The sequence below is a fragment of the Periplaneta americana genome, chromosome 5, assembly GCF_040183065.1.
Source record: "Periplaneta americana isolate PAMFEO1 chromosome 5, P.americana_PAMFEO1_priV1, whole genome shotgun sequence".
In the NCBI taxonomy this organism is placed as follows: domain Eukaryota; kingdom Metazoa; phylum Arthropoda; class Insecta; order Blattodea; family Blattidae; genus Periplaneta; species Periplaneta americana.
In genome coordinates, this window is record NC_091121.1 from 194,833,711 (window position 1) to 194,856,466 (window position 22,756).

At 36.3% G+C, this 22,756-nt stretch overlaps 1 protein-coding gene across 1 annotated transcript in view; it reads left to right on the top strand.

Annotated features, from left to right (window-relative positions):
• Positions 1–17,023: 17,023 nt before the first annotated feature.
• LOC138700401 (putative ferric-chelate reductase 1 homolog) overlaps positions 17,024–22,756 on the top strand; it is a 421,089-nt gene continuing 415,356 nt past the window's right edge. The window contains exon 1 of the mRNA XM_069827014.1: positions 17,024–17,526. The gene's annotated coding sequence lies outside the window, so the exon portion shown is untranslated. The remainder of the gene's footprint in view (positions 17,527–22,756) is intronic.

A 22,756-nucleotide genomic window follows, 5' to 3' on the forward strand; every position in this document is an offset into this window, starting at 1 on the left:
ATGTGATAAGAAAAACTTTGCAGTACTACTTCTGCTATTATTGTTGTTATTGAAATGCATGTGTAAAATTAATTCAATAGTGCTTGTGTTGTTGTTATTGCAATCTACATAAATTTTATCATAGTGGAATGAACTGAGTTACCGTATTTACCCGAATATAAGACGAGGATTTTTTCCATTTTCCAGTCTGAAAAATGGGGCTGTCTTAAATTTGCATATTAAGAAAAATACCGGTACAGCTAAGTTGCCTAATTTCTTAATGTTGTATAGTACAATAAATAATGCCGCAGTCAGTTGTTTCTCCTATTCTCTGCTTGTTCACAACAGTACAGTACTGATTTTCGTGGTACAGTATATGAAAAAGAACTATTCCAAATTTATACCATACTTCAACTTCAACCATAAAGCCATTTACTTAGTTCGTGTACATAGCTTTTTAATAGAATGTTTAGACTGTTGGGCCTTACAAGGATACAAATTTCATTTCATCAAGGGGATCTATTTGTTCTATAGACATAAATGAACTTGAAATTTTATATGTTCTAGAACCATAGTTAATAACGGATTAATTGTTCGTGAATTAAAAAAAGAAACCTTAAAAATTAAATCCTATGGAAGCCATTGAAAAAATAGGGGTGGTCTTAAATTCGATTTTGTCTTATATTCGGGTAAATATGTATGTAGTTGTTACATTAACTACATTTTATTCTGCATGATGTACTGCTTTTCTTACTTTGTTTTCATTTTTCACATGAATTTACTCTTTGACTTCGAAGACTGAAGAAGTTGGAATGTTAATATAATACCATCTTAATGATCTTTCCAAAAGTAAATTATTAGCAGTTACCCACAAATTTAGATTATCGGTATATGGTTCCATTTTGTCTACAGTAAGTGTCATCCGCGATCACCTTTATTCACTGAAAATGGCTGCCAAACATAATTAATAAACCAAGTATTTAAATTTTATGTTATAGAATAAGTAGGCCTATATAGTTCTGATGATTGATGTGAATGACTTTGGTCCTTCCATATCATCTGATTACTACTACTACTGCTATTATTAATTTATTAATTAATTTAGTCAAAATATATTTAAAAAGAAAACCTCAAATGATTTATTATATTACATCTATTTCGATTATTCTTAATATTTTCTCCCCCCACATTTTTTATGAATTTGCATATGGACTCCCATAACTATAGTATCTTCTGCAGGCTTTCAAATTTTCAAGTTCTTTGATCTTGACCTGGATGCAAGGTCTTTCACATAACCCCAAAGAAAAGAATCAAATGTGGGTAAGTCTGGTCGTACCAAGGAATTGGTCCTTCTTTGCTGATATATTCCCAAGGTATTGCTTAGTCGAAGTGTTCTCTGATGATGATGTTGAAGTGGGAAGTACCCCATTTTAAAGATAGCAACATTGGATGATGATGTTGAAGTGGGAGGTACCCCATTTTAAAGACAGCAACATTGGATGATGATGTTGAAGTGGGAAGTACCCCATTTTAAAGACAACAACATTGGATGATGATGTTGAAGTGGGAGGTACCCCATTTTAAAGACAGCAACGTTGGATGATGATGTTGAAGTGGGAAGTATCCCATTTTAAAGACAGCAACATTGGATGATGATGTTGAAGTGGGAGGTACCCCATTTTAAAGACAGCAACGTTGGATGATTATGTTGAAGTGGGAAGTACCCCATTTTAAAGACAGCAACATTGGATGATGATGTTGAAGTGGGAAGTACCCCATTTTAAAGACAGCAACATTGGATGATGTTGAAGTGGGAAGTACCCCATTTTAATGACAGCAACGTTGGATGATGATGTTGAAGTGGGAAGTACCCCATTTTAAAGAAAGCAACGTTGGATGATGATGTTGAAGTGGGAAGTACCCCATTTTAAAGACAGCAACATTGGATGATGATGTTGAAGTGGGAAGTACCCCATTTTAAAGACAGCAACATTGGATGATGATGTTGAAGTGGGAAGTACCCCATTTTAAAGACAGCAACATTGGATGGTGATGTTGAAGTGGGAAGTACCCCATTTTAAAGACAGCAACATTGGATGATGATGTTGAAGTGGGAAGTACCCCATTTTAAAGACAACAACATTAGATGATGATGTTGAAGTGGGAATTACCCCATTTTAAAGACAACAACATTAGATGATGATGTTGAAGTGGGAATTACTCCTTTTTAAAGACAGCAACATTGGATGATGATGTTGAAGTGGGAAGTACCCCATTTTAAAGACAGCAACATTAGATGATGTTGAAGTGGGAAGTACCCCATTTTAAAGACAGCAACATTGGTAATTGGAAAAAAATACACAGGATCTGGCAGATGGTGCGTTGCTGCTGTAGACAGTTTTCAGCAGGACGCCAAAATGTGCATGACGAGGAGCGCAGTGGGAGACCAACCATCATCACAGACGACCTTGTGGAGCAACGCACCATCTGCTTGCTCATGACGTTAGGCCCATAGATCTGGCACAGCTGACGATCAATTTCAATCGGCGCTATGCCCTGTACATTCAAAAACTTTATCACTGATCTCACTTCACTCGGTGGGAACTGGAATAGGAGCGTCCATCTTAAACCAATGCAACGAAGCTACTGAGAGCACTCGGGAAGTTCCGCTAGTGCATGCGCTATGCCAGGACATTACTCTATCACGTACACGCAGTCGCTTCGCGCAACATATGGTTTGCTAGCTGTGGGACGAGTGGGAAAGTTACTTTATGGACGCGCCTCGTACCTTCATGTTCATATACAACATGAAAGACGTCGCGTGAAGGTAGCTCTGTTCATTCGGATATTAATAAGTGCGGGTTTTGTACTGTTTACTGCATTCTAATAGGTTGTTTCAACACAGCATGCTTATTTTCTGTTAACAAAATAAATCTTTCATCTGGAGTTCAGTTGTGATGGTGTATTAAATTACCCCCAATAAAATCTGTAATTTTGTCTGTGCTTGTAAAAGACCTCAGATATGACGAAAATATATTACGGTATAAAGCAGTGGCGGCTCGTGAACTTGTGGATTGGGAGAGCTGCAGTAGATTTTGGTGCATACAAATTTTATTTCTTGATACCATTACTAATTTATAAAACGGTTATATTACCGGTTCTTCTGTATGGTTGTGAAACTTGGACTCTCACTCAGAGAGAGGAACATAGGTTAAGGGTGTTTGAGAATAAGGTGCTTAGGAAAATATTTGGGGCTAAGCAGGATGAAGTTACAGGAGAATGGAGAAAGTTACATAACACAGAACTGCACGCATTGTATTCGTCACCTGACATAATTGGGAACATTAAATCCAGACGTTTGAGATGGGCAGGGCATGTAGCACGTATGGGCGAATCCAGAAATGCATATAGAGTGTTAGTTGGGAGACCGGAGGGATAAAGACCTTTAGGGAGGCCGAGACGTAGATGGGAGGATAATATTAAAATGGATTTGAGGGAGGTGGGGTATGATGATAGAGACTGGATTAATCTTGCACAGGATAGGGACCGATGGCGGGCTTATGTGAGGGCGGCAATGAATCTTCGGGTTCCTTAAAAGCCAGTAAGTAAGTAAGTACCATTACTAATAAGTATAGGATAAAAATAAATGCGCTACATATCGAAAAACCAAAACTTTCTGAGACTTAGTTGGGAGATGTCTGTGGCATCATTCGGCAGACACTCAACTTACAATCTACCAGTTCATTCTGAATTGTCTTAGAATTACCTTTAAACAGTGGCATGTTCCAAATGATTTTTGAGAGGCTCGTTTAGATTACTCACAGACTGTAGCAACCCACGAAATACACCAGAGTCCTTCGAATCGTTTTTTCATCATGTGCCCTAAGGGGAAGTTCATATTGGCCACAAAATTTGATATAATCAATATTACAAAAAAAATAATTTCACGATATTTTTCTCACTTCTTGATTATGTTTGAGAATGTTTGTTCTGTTCGTTTCACTTAATTGCGCAGCAATATTAGTTTTGCCTAACATAGCCAATGAAACAACATTTTTGAGGTGAGATTGCGAAGATTCGTGCATTTTAATTTTTAGGGGCAAATGTCCTAAATCTGTCACACCACTCCTAGTCTATGCAGCATCACCACCGAAGAGGAGGCAACCACAAATGCTCAGCGTAAATTTCATTGTTATACTTCCTTACATATATGCACTATTTCGGCTGGATGAAGCTTGAGTAAGATTTAAGTCGGGTAACGAACGACCCTTTAATTTCACTTCATTACATCAATTTTCTCCGCAAGGGAAAGTTGAGAAAAATAAAATTAATATTCTGTAATTCACACACACTCATGCTTGCACATTTGCACTGATTAAGTTACGGTACTAAAACGTCACACCAAAGCAACACTCAGATATACTGATGGTCAACAATTTTCTAAAACTGGAAAAGAAGTCTCTTTCGTATTTTACGTGCTATATCAAAAGGATTATACTCGTGCAATCATTTTGAGTTAAGGCAAATATTAGTTTCTGCTGGAATTGGATATATACGTAATAATAAGGCAAAAGAGAATATTAATTTTGTTATATTAACTCGATAAGATTCTACAACAATAAGTATGTGAAGAGAAAATAAAAATTTTGTCATTAAGTTTCAAGGGAATAGAGAATCCATTTGACGCAGCATTACAATAGCAGTGTGGGAGGGGAGGAGAGATCTTCCCTTGTCGCCTGGCTCTGCAAGCCACTGCAGCGAAATATGGGTTTTAAACAGCGGCAGTTTCCCTCTGCTTCCCTTCACCTCTCTACCCCCTGACCATGCAAGACACACTCTCGCTTACGAGCTATACCACCCTGCAGATCCCAGGACGACTTTGAATGCAGTGTCAATTCCAATACAGTTGACGCACAAAAAGGTTATGCATAAGATAATAGTACATATTCCCGGCCAGATGAAATATAAAGCAATAAAAGCTGTAACAATTCTTCTACAAATTAAAATAAATATTATTTTTATTTTCCTGTCAAAGCAGGGAGTGCTGCAACTCCGCAGCTCTTATGGACGAGCCGCCCCTGGTGTAAAGTGTGTAAGTTATACATAAAAGTTAATAATTGTCGTCATTTACACAAAACATTGTGACTCTAAAATGCGCGTCAAACATCTGAAATTGTTCAGTGATTCGATTTCTATTCGTTTTATTCACCTGACTATATCGAATAATGTTTTGATTCATGCATAGCAATACTCAGTAGAAGTCCCTGCACTACCTGAGTTGATGTAAACAACACGACTTTTTAACACTCGACGTAGTTAACTTCAAAGGTTCGGTGTCCGAACTTCCATCCCTAGTCGTAAGAGATGATTCGTTTCCTCAAGTTTCACCCATGTTTCATCATTTAGCACTGCACTCTTGATGTTCTGTCGAACTGAACTGTGGGACATACAGTGACTCCCATAATAGCTTCTTTGTTTTTTAACAAATTTTGAAAACACCAGCCCATCGAGTTGGAGAAGGAAGTTTTTGGTCAATGGAGGACGTCTCGTATTTTTGCTTCTGTTTAGCTTCCAGCAAGAGGTGAAAAACATGACTGAACTTAAATGCTTTGATTATTTTCTTTGTTGAAACAGTTCCTGGAGTATGTTCACGTTCATGGTATGTCCCGTTGTTCTTATTTCCGGCAGCCAATCACGTTGCAGGTCGGTTACATTTAAACGTGTGCGTCTTGTGATTCGCTGATGATTACGTTATGCATTTCCTAAGGTTCGATAAATACTTAATATAATCGCCCGCCATTTTGACTCTTTCGTTGGCGTTCCCAGAAAGCACACAAGGACGTAATTTTCCCGCTCAGTTATTTGCTCAATTACACTGCGTTTGATTCATTACTAGACTTCGTGGAATTGCCACGAGAATCGCAAGGTTTACTACGCACGCGGTATAGACTGTATGAGAAGGAGACGTCCAACGGATGGAGTAAACACTGAGCAGTATACTGCGGTTACAATAAAACCTGTATCCTGCATTCAAGAAATATAATGAATGATCATTGAAGTAGCAAATGTCTAAACATGTAAATACACAATTATTGTCCACACCTGTGGAGTAACGGTCAGCGCGTCTGGCTGCGAAACCAGGTGGCCCGGGTTTGAATCCCGGTTGGGGCAAGTTACCTGGTTGAGGTTTTTTTCCGGGGTTTTCCCTCAATCCAATACGAGCAAATGCTGGGTAACTTTCGGTGCTGGACCCCGGACTCATTTCACCGGCATTATCACCTTCATATCATTCAGACACTAAATAACCTAGATGTTGATACAGCGTCGTAAAATAACCCAATAAGATAAAAAATAAATACACAATTATTTTGTAGTGAGATATATTAACTTTACCCTTAAAATTTAATGTAATATACTCACATCATCCTTGAATATGTGCATTGCAGTGAAAAGTTACGTAAATTTTGAGCGACTGCAAAGTGAACCTCCGATGGTCACTCAAACAGTTTTTATGTTGGGAAAATGTACGTTCAACATCACACGATGTAATAGGTGCGTATTTGAAGAACGGAAAGTCACTACTTTTTAGTACACCAACTTCAGAAATCTTGTCGTGACCTGATAGTACATCATTCATAATACGAAGTTGTGAATAGGCAGAATTTTCAGCAATAATGTTTCTCAACTTACATTTCACTTTTTCTGAAATTAGTGAATTGTTATTTTGGATAACGGTTTGTGATACTTTATACACTATATTAAGGGCTTCTGAGAGTTGTACTGGCTGCGGGGGTAAGGGTATTCCAGGGGCAATTATTTGGAACAGCAACACTCATTGTAGTATGTTTGATTGAATTCTTGTCTGCACTGAACAAATGTTAAGCTTTGACTATTCCAACCACAGTAATGCAAAAACAAGTGCTTACATAGGTATCATTAGCTGTAGCTGCTCTATCTATTTGGACCGGCCACAACTCTTAACATGAACTGCTTATACTACGAGACCGGGCGGTCGCTCACCTCCTCTATACTACCGTACATCGGCAACCTGATTGCATGCTGCGTGTGGCAATTCAACGAAGTCTCTTCATTACCATAGGAGCTATGGCATGATAATGTTTAACGGTGCGGCAAATAGATTCTTCGTCTGGTAACTCGGCAACGAAGAACAAAAATGGCGAACGATACTACTTACCTAGACTTTATAGAGCCTTCACTTCCTAAAACGTAAGCAAAGAGGAGGAGTCACGCCGGGAATAACAGCGTCGCGACTGTAATAAGTTTATTTCATGAACAGCGCACTCCATACATGTTATGTGTTTATCGTAGCCAGGACGAATCAACTGAAAAACATTCCGCCAATATTTAGATTCTGGTATCGACAAAGGAATGCCAGAAGCATGAACAGCTCTTGCAATTGCTTGCTTTGCGTACGCAAGGTGAGAGTTACCGGATTTGAACCCCTCTGCCTTTAAACTTTTTGAAAAAATGACATATTTAGATTTTAGTATTTTTTTATATATAATCGTTTTCCCCTCTCTAATTTTTCACTGTCAGAGTAACAAAATCTACATCGACATAAGGCATAGTCTTCCTACCCCTCTTTCAATATTGTGACGACCACGTGAGATTCGATCTCACGACCGACGGAGGAGAGACATCTGCTTCCTGGGACATGTACTATGGCGGAGAGAAGAGAGGGGAAAGGGCGACGCGGCGAGGGGAGGTTGCGCGCGCATCTTCTGCTTGCCTAGAGAGGCCGAGAAGTCCGTCGAAGTGGAAAAATCGCGAACTCGAACTTTCTCGGTTACGTCGCTGTGGTTATAAATTACGGACGCGAAGGAACGACAGATTCAGTCATGATTAGTTCAGTCAGTAAGCCAGTGAACAGAGCAAGCCAGCCAGTCTTGTGTAGCAGTGAAACCAGCTTCGAGACCAGAGCGAGACTTGAGTTGTGTCCGTAACTGTGGAGCCTGAAGCCCGGAGTTCGAGTGCAGTGGACCGCAGTTGGAGGGACCTGAGTTCGAGTACAGTGGACTGTCTCTGAAGGTCTGTGGTTCGAGATACTGTGAACTAGAGTGACTGAGCTAGAAGAACTGTGAACTGAGAACTGACAGTTCTGTGTTGTAAATAGTGCTTTGTAAATATTAGTTAAGATTAACAGTTCATTGTTGTTCGTAATAGTCCAAGTAAATTGTCATTGTCGTTTGTGAAGTGCAATAACGAACGCTGTGTTCCTGTGTGGAGAGCAAATCCCATTGTTGACGGGAGTGAAATTAAATTGTAGAGAGTGAAGAGTTATTGTTGGAAGAATACAATTACATTGTTGTTCAGTATAAAAATTTACAATATAATCCCTGTGCTTGGTGCTGCAGCACGTTCGAATTATAACAATGCTATCTTCATTATAGAGACCTACCACCTAGTACCGACCTTGTAATAAAATGAAGCTGACACAATATGAAATTTAACTTGTGAAACATATTGAAAATATTGTTTTGACAGTTCTGCAGTGCAGATGTTAAATATTGTGCATTGTCGATTTTAAACTCATTTTAAGAGCGGTATTCACCCGTTTGTTAGTTTTAGTTTTAACTTTATTGTGAAACGTTCGTTTACCGTTTTGAGCATTTGAAATTTTTTTTAGAAAAAAATACGTGTAGAGATTCTTACGAGGTTAGTAAAAATTTCACATTGGCAAACGTTTCAGTGTAGCCACAGCGTGACGATGCCGCGAACGTTCTTCCCGCAACTAGTTTCATATCCCCCTGTGAAAGCTCAGCTGATAATAATAATAATAATAATAATAATAATAATAATAATAATAATAATAATAATAATACTTACTTACAAATTGCTTTTAAGGAACCCGAAGGTTCATTGCCGCCCTCACATAAGCCCGCCATCGGTCCCTATCCTGTGAAAGATTAATCCAGTCTCTATCATCATACCCCACCTCCCTCAAATTCATTTTAATATTATCCTCCCACTACGTCTCGGCCTCCCCAAAGATCTTTTTCCCTCCGGTCTCCCAACTAACACTCTATATGCATTTCTGGATTCGCCCATACGTGCTACATGCCCTGCCTATCTCAAACGTCTGGATTTTAAGTTCCTAATTATGTCAGGTGAAGAATACAATGCGTGCAGTTCTGTGTTGTGTAACTTTCTCCATTCTCCTGTAACCAAGACCTGTAACTTCATCCCGCTTAGCCCCAAATATTTTCCTAAGCACCTTATTCTCAAACACCCTTTACCTATGTTCCTCTCTCAGAGTGAGAGTCCAAGTTTCACAACCATACAGAACAACCGGTAATATAACTGTTTTATAAATTTTAACTTTCAGATTTTTGGACAGCAGACTGGATGATAAAAGCTTCTCAACCGAATAATAACACGCATTTCCCATATTTATTCTGCGTTTAATTTCCTCCCGAGTATCATTTATATTTGTTACTGTTGCTCCAAGATATTTGAATTTTTCCACCTTCGAAGGATAAATCTCCAATTTTTATATTTCCATTTCGTACAATATTCTGGTCACGAGACATAATCACATACTTAGTCTTTTCGGGATTTACTTCCAAACCGATCGCTTTACTTGCTTCAAGTAAAATTTCCGTGTTTTCCCTAATCGCTTATGTATTTTCTCCTAACATATTCACGTCATCTGCATAGACAAGAAGCTGATGTAACCCGTTCAATTCCAAACCCTGCCTGTTATCCTGAACTTTCCTAATGGCATATTCTAGAGCGAAGTTAAAAAGTAAAGGTGATAGTGCATCTCCCTGCTTTAGCCTGCAGTGAATTGGAAAAGCATCAGATAGAAACTGACCTATACGGACTCTGCTGCATGCTTCACTGATACACATTTTAATTAATCGAACTAGTTTCTTGGGAATACCAAATTCAATAAGAATATCATATAATACTTCCCTCTTAACCGAGTCATATGCCTTTTTGAAATCTAGGAATAACTGATGTACTGTACCCTTATACTCCCATTTTTTCTCCATTATCTGTCGAATACAAAAAATCTGATCAATAGTCGATCTATTACGCCGAAAACCGCACTGATGATCCCCAATAATTTCATCTACGTACGGAGTTAATCTTCTCAAATAATAATAGTAATAATAATAATAATAATAATAATAATAATAATAATAATAATAATAATAATACACGAAATTTAAAACACCGATAATGTGAATTGTAAACGGTTTTAATAATGCGCTCCCTTGACAAAATTCTCCGTACGCCGCTGGTCAGCAATGTATCTACAGGACAGTTGGGGCTGATTGGTTGAGGCAAGTGAAGCCAGGCCTCAGGCCCTTGGCTTTCTTAACTCAAATTTTGTATTTTTGGTCGTATATAACATGACATTAGTTATTTGAATTAAGCATGTTGTAGAGGTCCACACCTGTGGAGTAACGGTTACCGCGTCTAGCCGCGAAACCAGGTGGCCCGGGTTCGAATCCCGGTTGGGACAAGTTACCTGGTTGAGTTTTTTCCGGGTTTTCCCTCAATCCAATATGAGCAAATGCTGGGTAACTTTCGATGCTGGACTCCGGACTCATTTCATCGGCATTATCGCCTTCATCTCATTCAGACGCTAAATAACCTAAGATGTTGATAAAGCGTCGTAAAATAACCTATTAAAAATATATATACCAATGATTAGGGTTGTGGCGATGTTAAAAACTGGTTGTGTATTTTGGCAAAGTATTCCACTAAAAGTTGTTTTATCTGTATCCGTATGTCCGGATGAAGAGGATTGTGATGAATTTGTCGTAAGTTCTTCACTGATAGACGACTCAGAATGTATTGATGATTGCGTAGATGAAGACGCCTAAATAGACTGCAAATTAACTTCTGACGTACCGGTAATTCTTTTTGTTCTCTTTACTTGCGATATATCATTGGAAATTACCCGTTTAACAGACTGAGGACAAAGCCCACTTCTGATAAGATGTTCTTTTAGTCGTGATGCCAGAGAATTATGATAACTAGTCTCACAATATTTAGGTACAAGTTACCTCTGTCTTACCATTGACACTTCCGATCGGGACGCATTCTACTCACTAGACTCTTCGGTTTGACAAAATAAACAGCACTTTCCGGTTTTATATAGATCAGTAACCAGTATTCAAAGTTGCGTCACACCCTGAATGAATGAACCATTCTTACAGGGTTTTAAACGGTTTAAAACAAAGCCTTTATCTAGGCCTATTCAACAAGATTAAACGTATTTTGTGCGAGATCGTGCGTATTTGCTTGGTTTCCGCACAAAACCAATTCGCGGTAAGTATAAAATTCCACATTCAGTATTCCCAACGTAACACACATAACAATTTCCCTCTTCTTACTGCTTAAGTGACATATTGATTTTACTGCTTTAGGCTTTTAACATATTATTTTTAGAGACGTTCAACATAGTAATAATTATAAATTGGAAACTTACCACTGCAATTTCACCTAAATTGCACTGTTAATTATTGTTTTTAAATATTTGCAAAAATTAAGTAAACTCTACAACTCCACTGAAGTTACTGGATTCGTGATGCAAGTAACATTAAGGAAGCCGTGAAAAAATCAACAAGATTCCAGATGCCGATGTTATTACTGCAATCTGTTATATAAATAATATTGTTAAAATATTAAAATGAAAAATAAATCATTACATAACCTTACCGTTTGTTTTAAGTTCGCATTTATGGACTGGGAGAAAAGAAAGACAGACGTATATCAGGGCCTGCTGGAGTATAGTAAACACAGAAAACATTTTAAAGCAACAATGTTGAAGATAGATATTTTTGTTTTAGAAATTTGCTGTCATTGAACAGAAACCAAGATGGAGATTTCATTGCAACTAATTAAAAATTCCTCTTTCAGGTATGTAATAAACGATCTTCGCACAAAATAATGTACGATACACGAGCGGTATGTTTTCTTTCAATTCTCGGAAATTAAAAAAGCTCAACTACGTTTCTCTTTTTCAAACTTTTCCTCGAATATGAAAACTTCAACATACCGCTCTTGTAACGCATATTACTATTTAAAACCCTGCCAATGATAGTAGGATTAATACGGTTTATACACTGCATTTCGGCATTGTACGGTATTATACGGTATTTCTGCAACACTAGTGGGAGGTCTGTTTTCTCTCTGGGAGCTTCATTTGAGTACACATCCCCACATCCTATGTCCATACTCTATGTAATGAACTTTTACCTTTTAGTTTAAAAGGTTCTATTAAACTCAATTGAGCTGTGGGATAAGCCAAACAAACAACAAAGTAACCATAGCAACACAAGCTTCTTAGGTAATTGTGCTACACCCTACATAGATTAAATGGGTCCAGCAAAGATCTGAGCAATGAGCTGGCTTCAGTCTATTAGTTGACAAAGTGAGTTTAAATTTGTCTAAGACTCTTAAACTGATTAGACTAATCGTAACTGTTTCATACATTCATGTTCTCTTTGAAAAAGTACGTCAGGTCAATGCAAGGACAAGAAAATGTTTCATCCACTGCCTGCTAGATCATATCCTATGGCTGTTTACACTGCCTGCTCAATCAGTGCTTATGTGCGAGTAATGAAATAAGTTATTTTCCCGCTAGGTGGCAGGTAGCGCCCACCGTTATTAACATTATTAGTATATGCAAAATATCCTATTGTTACGATGTCCTTAAGTAACTGAAAGACAATGGCTTAGGGAAACGATGGCCCAGGGTGTCCGGATCCTTTCACAATGCTTAATATATATAACTATTAATACTGAACTTATTTTTTTTTCTAAACGATACGCAGCCATAAGATGCGATCCAGCAGGCAGTGGTTTGATCATTTGCTTTTACGTCTATTAAAAAAAAGAGTACACTGCCCATGATAATGAAATTAAAAACAATTTTTGAAGATCAAGTTATTAGAAAATGTTTTAAAAATTAAAACACTTAGGAAAATGATTGTTTTTATATAAGCTAGACATATTACAATAAAATAAATAATAACCTTGTTTCTAAGGATTTAGATAGCTATATAAGCAGTTAGGTACAGATGGCTCATTTTATGCCCCATAAACTACTGGGTGAACAATCCTCCGCGCGCCCGCTTTCACTGCTTGCTGGTCTCGGGCGAGTCAAGCTGCGGTAAACGGGTGTCAGAAAGTCCGCAGAAAATCTTCCTATAGTTTATCGCATAAGTTAATACTATAAAAAAGTCCCATCGCTCTAATTTCCGGCAGCCAATCGCGTTGCAGGTCGGCTACATTTAAACGTGTGCGTCTTGTGATTCGCTTATGAAGACGTTATTCATTTCTTAAGGCTCGATAAATACTTAATATAATCGCCCGCCATTATGGCTCTTTCGTTGGCGTTCGCAGAAAGCATACGAAGACGTCATTTGCCGCTCAATTATTTGCTGAATTACAGTGCGTTTGATTTATTATCATAGGAGCTACGACATGATAATGTTTAACGGTGTGGCAAATAGATTCCTCGTATGGTAGCTCGGGAACGAAAGAACAAAAATGGCGAACGATACTACCTACCTAGACTTTATAGAGCCTTCACTTCCTAAGACGTAAGCAAAGAGGAGGAGTCACACCGGGAATAACAGCGTCGGGACTATAATAAGCACAAAAAGTCTATCTACAGTTTATCGCGTAAGTTACTACTAATAAACAGTAGGCCTAATAAACACTTACCTAAAAATCTAACTACAGTTTGTCGTATAAGTTATTTCTATAAACACTTAAAAAATAAAATAAATGTAATTTACTCATTCATATCAGGCAAGGGATTTATACTTGTTTTTTTGAAGATGGAACCAAAGACGGATGGAACATGACAGTTGAGCGGCCGAGCTTGGAACTACAGTTCCATGTTGCCAACATGGACTACCACGCTGCCAGCTGATTGAAGCTAGCAATTGTCGTTAAGATGGCTGACGTTAAAAGATTCATTGGCAATTGACGCGAAGGTAAGAAAACAATACAAAAATCGACAGAGAATCAAAGACGAAACCTACCAATGCTAACATTGTGTGCACAATAAATGTCGCCAAGAGAGCTATTAAGTACTCGCCACGTGGGAATTGTAAGTTTGGCAACTCAACCGTTGTTACCATAGCAACAGGCCTACCACGCTATGTGACATTCAGTTGTTTTTTCGATCGCAATGCTCCTGTCATGTCCCATCTTAAAAAAAAAAAACAAGTATAGCTTCAGTAACTTCGTAGCCGTTCGAACAGAGCCATAGGAAATTCCCATTTGCTGAGAAACACGTCGAAGACTTTCTAGGGGAATTTTCCAGAGCCATGTCCAATGTTATTTAAAGTTTCTTCTGTGCGTACTGTACGTGGTTGTCTACGCTTCTTACCGAGAACACTTTCCGTTTCACGAAATTTATTTACCAATCTTTGAATCGAACTTCGATTTGGAACTTGGACACCAGGGAATCTCTTGAAATAATCTTACAGCACGAGCCGATTCTGTATGAATCACATATGAATACTTTTTGGAGAATAGAATACCTGAATTGAGTCTTTTTTTTTCATTCATAGTTTTCTGCCCAAGGACAGGTCTTTCACTGCAAACCCAGCATCTTCCAGTCTCTCCTATTTTCTACCTTCTTATTTGTCTCCTCATATGATCCATATATCTTAATGTCGTCTATCATCTGATATCTTCTTCTGCACCCGAACTCTTCTCCCGTTCACCATTCCTTCCAGTGCATCCTTCAGTAGGCAGTTTCTTCTTAGCCAGTGACGCAACCAAGTTCTCTTTTTTTCCTAATCAGTTTCAGTATCATTCTTTCTTCACCCACTCTTTCCAACACAGCTTCATTTCTTTTTCTGTCTGTCCATTTTACACGCTCCACATTTAAAATGCTTATATTCGTTTCTCTTCACTTCGTCGTAATGTCCATATTTCTGCCCCCATATAATGCTACACTCCACACAAAGCACTTCACTAGTATCTTCCTTAGTTCTTTCTCCAGAAGTCCGCAGAAGATGCTCCTTTTTTTATTAAAAGCTTCCTTTACCATTGCTATCCTCCTTTTGACTTCCAGGCAGCAGCTCATGTTACTGCTTATAGTACACCCCAAGTATTTGAAGCTGTCCACTTGCTCTACTGCCTCATTTAGAATTTGCATGTTTATCTTCTTTATTTTTGTTCCTATGACCATAGTCTTCGTCTTCATCCCATACTGCTCACAGCTGTCATTTAGCTCCAGTAGCATATCCCTTAGTATCGTCTCCTCTTCTGCTAACAACGTCATACCATCAGCAAATCTTATACACTTTATTCTTCTTCCTCCTACTACCACTCCTCCCATGTTCTGAAAACAGTTCTTCACTAAGTCCTCCAAGTAGATGTTGAACAGAGTAGGTGATGAAGGACATCCTCGACATACAACAACAACAACAACAACAACAACAACAACAACAATAATAATAATAATAATAATAATAATAATAATAATACGTGGCACTACAGCCTACAAAGGGCCAAGACCGACCAGCCGGCTACTGGCCTCACGGCCACATACCGAAGCAGAGGTGGACGATCATCCAACCAGAATGGAGGTATCTTGTTAGCACGATGAGCCCCCCCAGGTGTTATAGCTGGTTTGCGTAACAGGATTTCGCTACCTATCGTAGCTCCCCAAGTGCATCGCGATGCTGGTGGGCACTGGTCCCATACACTGGCCAAAATTTCATGAGAAATGGCGTACAATAGTGACATGTTATTTGACAAAAGGAGATCGAGGCTTCTCCTTACGATTACCTTGTATTCACTTTTAGTTGTGGAAAATCTCAGAAAAGAAAAATCCAGGCAGGTAATTACCCAACAGGGAATTGAACGTACTCCCCAACGCAGCTTCGTTTTATTAGGCAAACGATGCTATATTGTCATCTTACCGTTTGAGCTACCATGTGTCTGCCTGCATCTGTCAATCTTCACATAATAGTACATTATGCAACGACCCTATAATGGTAGTAATTAAGACGCGAGTATGTTTATGAAACGAGTGCAAGCGAGTTTCATAATTTTCATACGAGCGTCTTAATTATCATTATAGGCAAGTTTCATGCGACTTTTTATGCTCGACCATATTTCTAACTTGAAATTATTCATAAGTATTCATGTTATTCTTATCTGACTGGGGAGCGGAACTGACCTTGTGCAATATCGTAAATTGTGAGATGTGCGCAGACGCGAAAGTATTGGTTTTTTCCGAGAAACAAATGTCATTGACCTTGATATAATCTAGAGAGTAAAATAAACATTAATCTTGATATAACCTTGAAATTGATTTAGACATTGAAAAACGAGATGACAAATTGAATTTATTTGAATATTATTTACAATTAACGCTAATTATTATAGTAACAGAACATAACCTTCTGCTGCAGTATTGGATTTCCAGCCTCCGTGACTTTTCGCTAATTGTCTTTCGATTGCATATCCGAGAATTCGATACTTGCGCTTTCATATTGCTACAAGGGTGTTTTCTGATTGGTGGAACACCTGAACTTTAATGAATAGGTGTACTTTAATGAGGTCCATTAAAGGGCTGCTACCAGGTATATAATTACTACATTTCGGCATGGTCAAGCATAAACATTATTATAACATTTTCTATGTGAGAGAAATCACTGAATGATATCATATTTATTTTTCATACATTGCATGTTCATAATTATAAAGATTCAAGTGTTATTTTAATTTGTTATTCACAATGTCATGAAGCCATGAAGCTCAGAAAATATTTAAATTACCCGCTTTTCGCAATGGGCTTCATAATTAGTTGATCTAAATGTAGGTGGCTCTGATTGATCACATACATTTCCGTAGTCACAACGATGTCAGTGACTTATAAGTATCCATGATTTTTATCTGTAACCTTACACAGAGTTCCAGAGACCATGAAACTGAATGCAAGCAGCAACGCTCTCCAGCGATCAGGTACAAAAATACATCTGTGACGTCAGGTTCTGTATGGCGGCCAATCCGATGAGAGAAATACGGAGGCCGAGCCCGCGGCATTTCTGTAGTGTCTACTCCGTGTAGCGGATCGCGTGTTCGTAAAGCACCATGCTATTTACTTTCTATGCCGCGAAACTTCCTTTAGAAGAATGCTAGCAAAACTGCACAACACGTGAATTCGTGACAAGCTAACACTTGGATTATTTTAATTCTACTACAAAGACAAACTATTCAACAGGCGAAAACATCGTTGTGAAGTGTTCAATATGGACCAAGATTTCTCGTGAATTACAAGATTTGTCATTGTAAATTATGAATTCTACTGCGTGTGAGGATTGATATTTCTCTATTTACAGTTCGTGGAACAGTGTGGTGTTGTGTTTTTTTGACCTGTAGAGCAAAACAAGTTCTTTGTTCTTTTGTCACATTGTTATCACCTGTGGAAAGTGTTATTGTTGGGATTGAAGCAGTGATTGGAAGTCTACGTTACGCTACGTCGCTGGCTTGTCGATTGACCGTTCGCTGACCTCTTGGTGCCCATTGCTCAGTAAGGTGAGTAAGTCTGACAGTTGGGCGCGTACCCTTTTTGTCCTTGGATTTCTTCAGATTGCGTTCCGCTCTTGCAAACTCCGTTGTTCCTCATCAATTCTGGGTTTCGTGTTTTGTTTGCGTACCGGAAATGCTACGAATCACCCAACTTCAAATAGTGTTATACCAATTATTATTTGTGTGTGTGTGTTGGTTGAAATATAAACAAACTTTAAAACTCTTAAAATAATTGATACAATATTACAACACTAGCCGTACCCGTGCGCTCCGCTGCACCCGTTAGAAATAAATATAAAGTAATTACATAATTAAAATAGGACATTTGATCCAGGTTTGATAGAAGGATAAATCGTTTATTATGTTACGTAATTTAAATTTTATTAAAGAAAATTAGAATGTGATCATTTTGATCCAGAGATCATTTGGTGCAATGACAATTCCCTTAACATGTTTCTTAATTGTTATTACATGCAACCATAGTTTAATGAAGATTGACATATCATTTAGTTTTAATGTGTATACTTTATATTAGTTGCTATATGTTTCCATTGTGTTATGGTAACCTAATTTTAACCCTTGTTTTTACGTCTTCAGTAAATGGTTCTGACCCCTTCAAATAACTTAAATAGTGATAGGCCTATATAATTATATTTCTTTCTTTCGAAAATGTAAGAATTCACGATCTCCTATGTAGGCCTACCATTGCCACGGAATGAATAAATGTGTTTTTTCTTCCTACTCAAAAGTTTTATATTTTGCACATAGGAATTATTGCAGGAACAGCAACGCTATAATCTGAGGTGGCGGTATAAATGTATTGTATTGTTATTTTAAAAGTCTTTTATATAATTAGCTTTCGATATTACTTCATACAAACACAGGAACATTCTCTGTAGGCTATGTTTAATAGCTTTCGATTGTTGTTGTCCAAGGCCCCTTATAGATGAAGTCGTTTGTTTTCATTTCATTACAGGCCAATAATTTTATTTTAATTTTAAAACTCATTTATCTCATTAAATATCAGTCCTATCAAAATTTTTCTAGAATAAAACTTATCGGAAATCATTTTTAAAGAAACTTTTGTTATGTAACATTTTTCACGAAAATCAATAATAAGGGAGATATTTCGATTTATTTAATTCAAGCCCCCTTATAACCCCTCCCTTTTAAATAAAGTATTTTGAATGCCATATAGCCCAAAATCTAAGTTACAACGAACTTCATTTAAATTCCAATTTTCATATAGGCTAAATCGGTTCAGCCATTATCGCGTGAAAAGGTAACAAACATACAGACAGACAGATATACAAACAAAAATTTCAAAAAAGCGATTTTCGGTTTCAGGATGGCTAATTATACATGTTAGGACCAATTATTTTTGGAAAAGCGAAAATTACCAGAAAAATTTCGGCTACAGATTCAGTATTAGTATAGATATAGGGCCTAGATTTATAAGAGTATAGTTTTTTAAACAAATATCCCCGAACAAAATGCTTAGCATCAATTTAATATGTAAACCTACATAAACTGTGCAAAATGTGAACTTTTAATTCGTTCCCTATTTCTTTAGATACCCGTTTCATGTTATGATTGCGTTGTGCTTTGTAGGAACAAATCGTAAAAATTAGATAAGGCCTATTCAGTTATCGAATTATGCTAATATGAATAACCTTTTTTGGTTCAACACATTGCTTGGGAACTCAATGTAAAATATCGAATACTTCCGCATAAACTTTGGTTTTTGTTGGTGTTAATTTTAAGTGTATAGTATTTTCAATTTATATAGTAGTTCAGCTAATCACGCGGCAGTGTCCATAATAAATTAGGAGCCTTTCCTCCTCCTGTGAGCCAATTCACATTTGTTTATAGCACCGTCTTATCTTAATTTAGACAAATAGTAACAGTAGCCCAATTTTACCACAATACGATTATATTGTTATTACTCATTCTACATCTATTGCAATAATATGTACTGTAGGTGTCTCTTCCAATGGTGCGTACCAATCGACGTTACAATTTGTAATAATATATTACAAAATGTAAGCAGATGACTACTAGAAAACATGAGGGATAAAATCTAGAATACTTATAAATGACTTCAATCGTTATTGAACGCACTTGCATTGGCCTTTCTCAACTGCTCTGGATTAAATTTTGTTTACGTACCTACTTATTTATTTACTAGCCATACCCGTGCGCTCCGCTGCACCTGTTAGAAATAAATATAAAGTAATTAGATAATTAAAATAGGACGTTTGATCCAGGGAACAGCTTTTACAACAGCGCAAGATAATATGCTTCGCTTATTACCCAATTTTTTTTGCATTGCATTTATTGCATATCTATTTCATGTATTTTAACACGATTCAATTGAGCATAGTTAAAATTTGAATTATAAAATAATGGATTGCTAAGCTAACGTATTATTACTGCATACTAAATGAATACACTCTCGTTGTTCGTTAATTCTCTGAGATTGAAATGAGTGTACATAAATATTATTTTAAGAAATACAGAAAACGAATGTATAAAATAGCCTATTTTCTGTGTATAAGAAGCTATTTTAATCTTACCTGTCCTCGATTTACTCAGACGTTACTGTAATAACATTATAGCATTATGTCCATCCAGAGAAACTACACTTTCCAATGGTGAAATAATAATTAATTATACAAATCGGTTAATTTAGCTTCCGATATTACTTCATACAAACACAGAAACATTTCTGTAGGCTATGTTTAATAGCTTTCGATTGTTGTTGTCCAAGGCCCCTTATAGACGAAGTCATTTGTTCTTAACTCATTGCACTGTCTTAGATGGCGTTATTTTAATTTTAAAACTCATTTATCTCATTAAATATCAGTCCTATCAAAATTTTGTAAAGAATAAAACTTATCAGAAATCATTTTTGCAAAAAACGTTTGTCATGTAACATTTTTCACAAAAATCAATAATAAGCAAGATATTTCGATTTATTTAATTCAGGCCTCCTTATAACCCCCCTTTTAAATAAAGTATTTTGAATGCCATATAGCTTAAAATCTAAGTTACAACGAACTTAATTTATATTCCAATTTTCATATAAATCGGTTCAGCCATTATCGCGTGAAAAGGTAACAAACATACAGACAGACATACAAACAAAAATTTCAAAAATGCGATTTTCGGTTTCAGGGTGGTTAATTATATATGTTAGGACCAATTATTTTTGGAAAATCGAAAATTACCAGAAAATTTTCGGCTACAGATTTATTATTTGTATAGATTCAGTCAGTGATCACATGATGTGATACGAAACATAATGTGTAGTCTAGTGGCTAGAGCCTTGGACTTCTAATCCTGTGAACCCGGGTTCGATCCCGGTGTACCTCCGATTTATAACTTGTGTTGGGCAAGCCCGTGGTCCAGGTAACACGGGTTTTCTCCGGGAGCTTCGGTTGCCATGACAACCCAACAAATCTCCATTATCATCTCATTTCCGTGGGTGTAGCGTAGTCCAGTCTCCCATGGGCAGCAACTTTGTGAACAAGTAAATAAATAAAAAAATAGATAAATAAAAAATGAATACCTAATTAAAAATAAATATAAATACCGTAAATAAATACAAATAAATAACTAAACAAAACTAAATAAGTAAATAACTAAATAAAAATAAACAAATAAAAATACGTGATAGATTTAAATAAAAAATTCAATAAGTACCGTAAGTAAAAATAAGTAAATAATTACTTAACCTCTCCAGCTAATATCCTTAATAGGCCTATTTGTGCCGTTTTCAAGGCGTTGATTAATATTTACTTTCTCAGAAATAGTCAGACTTGAAAGTGTTTGTGACATGTTGCCTTAACGGTATATGGGGGCTTGGATTCTCATCGCAACAGACAACGTTGTACTGTTTGTTGCTTTCTTTAGACTCAAACGCATTCTACTAAATCAGCGTAACAGTGTATTATTATTATTATTATTATTATTATTATTATTATTATTATTATTATTATTACTAGCCGTACCCGTGCGCTCCGCTGCACCTGTTAGAAATAAATATACAGTAATTACAATTAAAATAGGACGTTTGATCCAGGGAACATTCGTGTTTGATAGAAGGATAAATCGTTTAATATGTTACTTAATTTAAATCGTATTTTGTATTTAAATAATTAAAATGCGATCATTTTGGTCCAGAGAGCACTCAGAAGTTACTGTAATAACATTATAGCATTATGTCCATCTAGAGAAACTACACTTTCCAATGGTGAAATAATAATTAATTATATAAATCGGTTAATTTAGCTTTCGATATTACTTCATACAAACACAGAAACATTCTCTGTAGGCTATGTTTCATAGCTTTCTATTTTTGTTGTCCAAGGCCCCTTATAGAAGTAGTCATTTGTTTTCATTTCATTACACCGTCTTAGATGGCGTTATTTTAATTTTAAAACTCATTTATCTCATTAAATATCAGTCCTATCAAAATTTTGCAAGGAATAAAACGTATCGGAAATCATTTTTAAAGAAACTTTTGTTATGTAACATATTTCACAAAAATCAATAATAAGCGAGATATTTCGATTTATTTAATTCAGGTCCCCTTATAACCCCCCTTTTAAATAATGTATTTTGAATGCCATATAGCTTAAAATCTAAGTTACAACGAACTTAATTTATATTCCAATTTTTATCGAAATCCGTCCAGCCATTATCGCGTGAAAAGGTAACAAACATACATACAGACAGACAGACAGACAGACAAACAAAAATTTCAAAAAAGCGATTTTCCGTTTCAGGGTGGTTAATTATATAAGTTAGGACCAATTATTTTTGGAAAATCGAAAATTACCAGAATAATTTCGGCTACAGATTTATTATTATTATTATTATTATTATTATTATTATTATTATTATTATTATTATTATTATTATTATTATTCGAAAATTACCAGAAAAATTTCGGCTACAGATTTATTATTAGTATATTATTATTATTATTATTATTATTATTATTATTATTATTATTATTATTATTATTATTATTATTATTATTATTATTCGAAAATTACCAGAAAAATTTCGGCTACAGATTTATTATTAGTATATATTGTTATTATTATTATTATTATTATTATTATTATTATTATTATTATTATTATTCGAAAATTACCAGAAAAATTTCGGCTACAGATTTATTATTAGTATATATTATTATTATTATTATTATTATTATTATTATTAT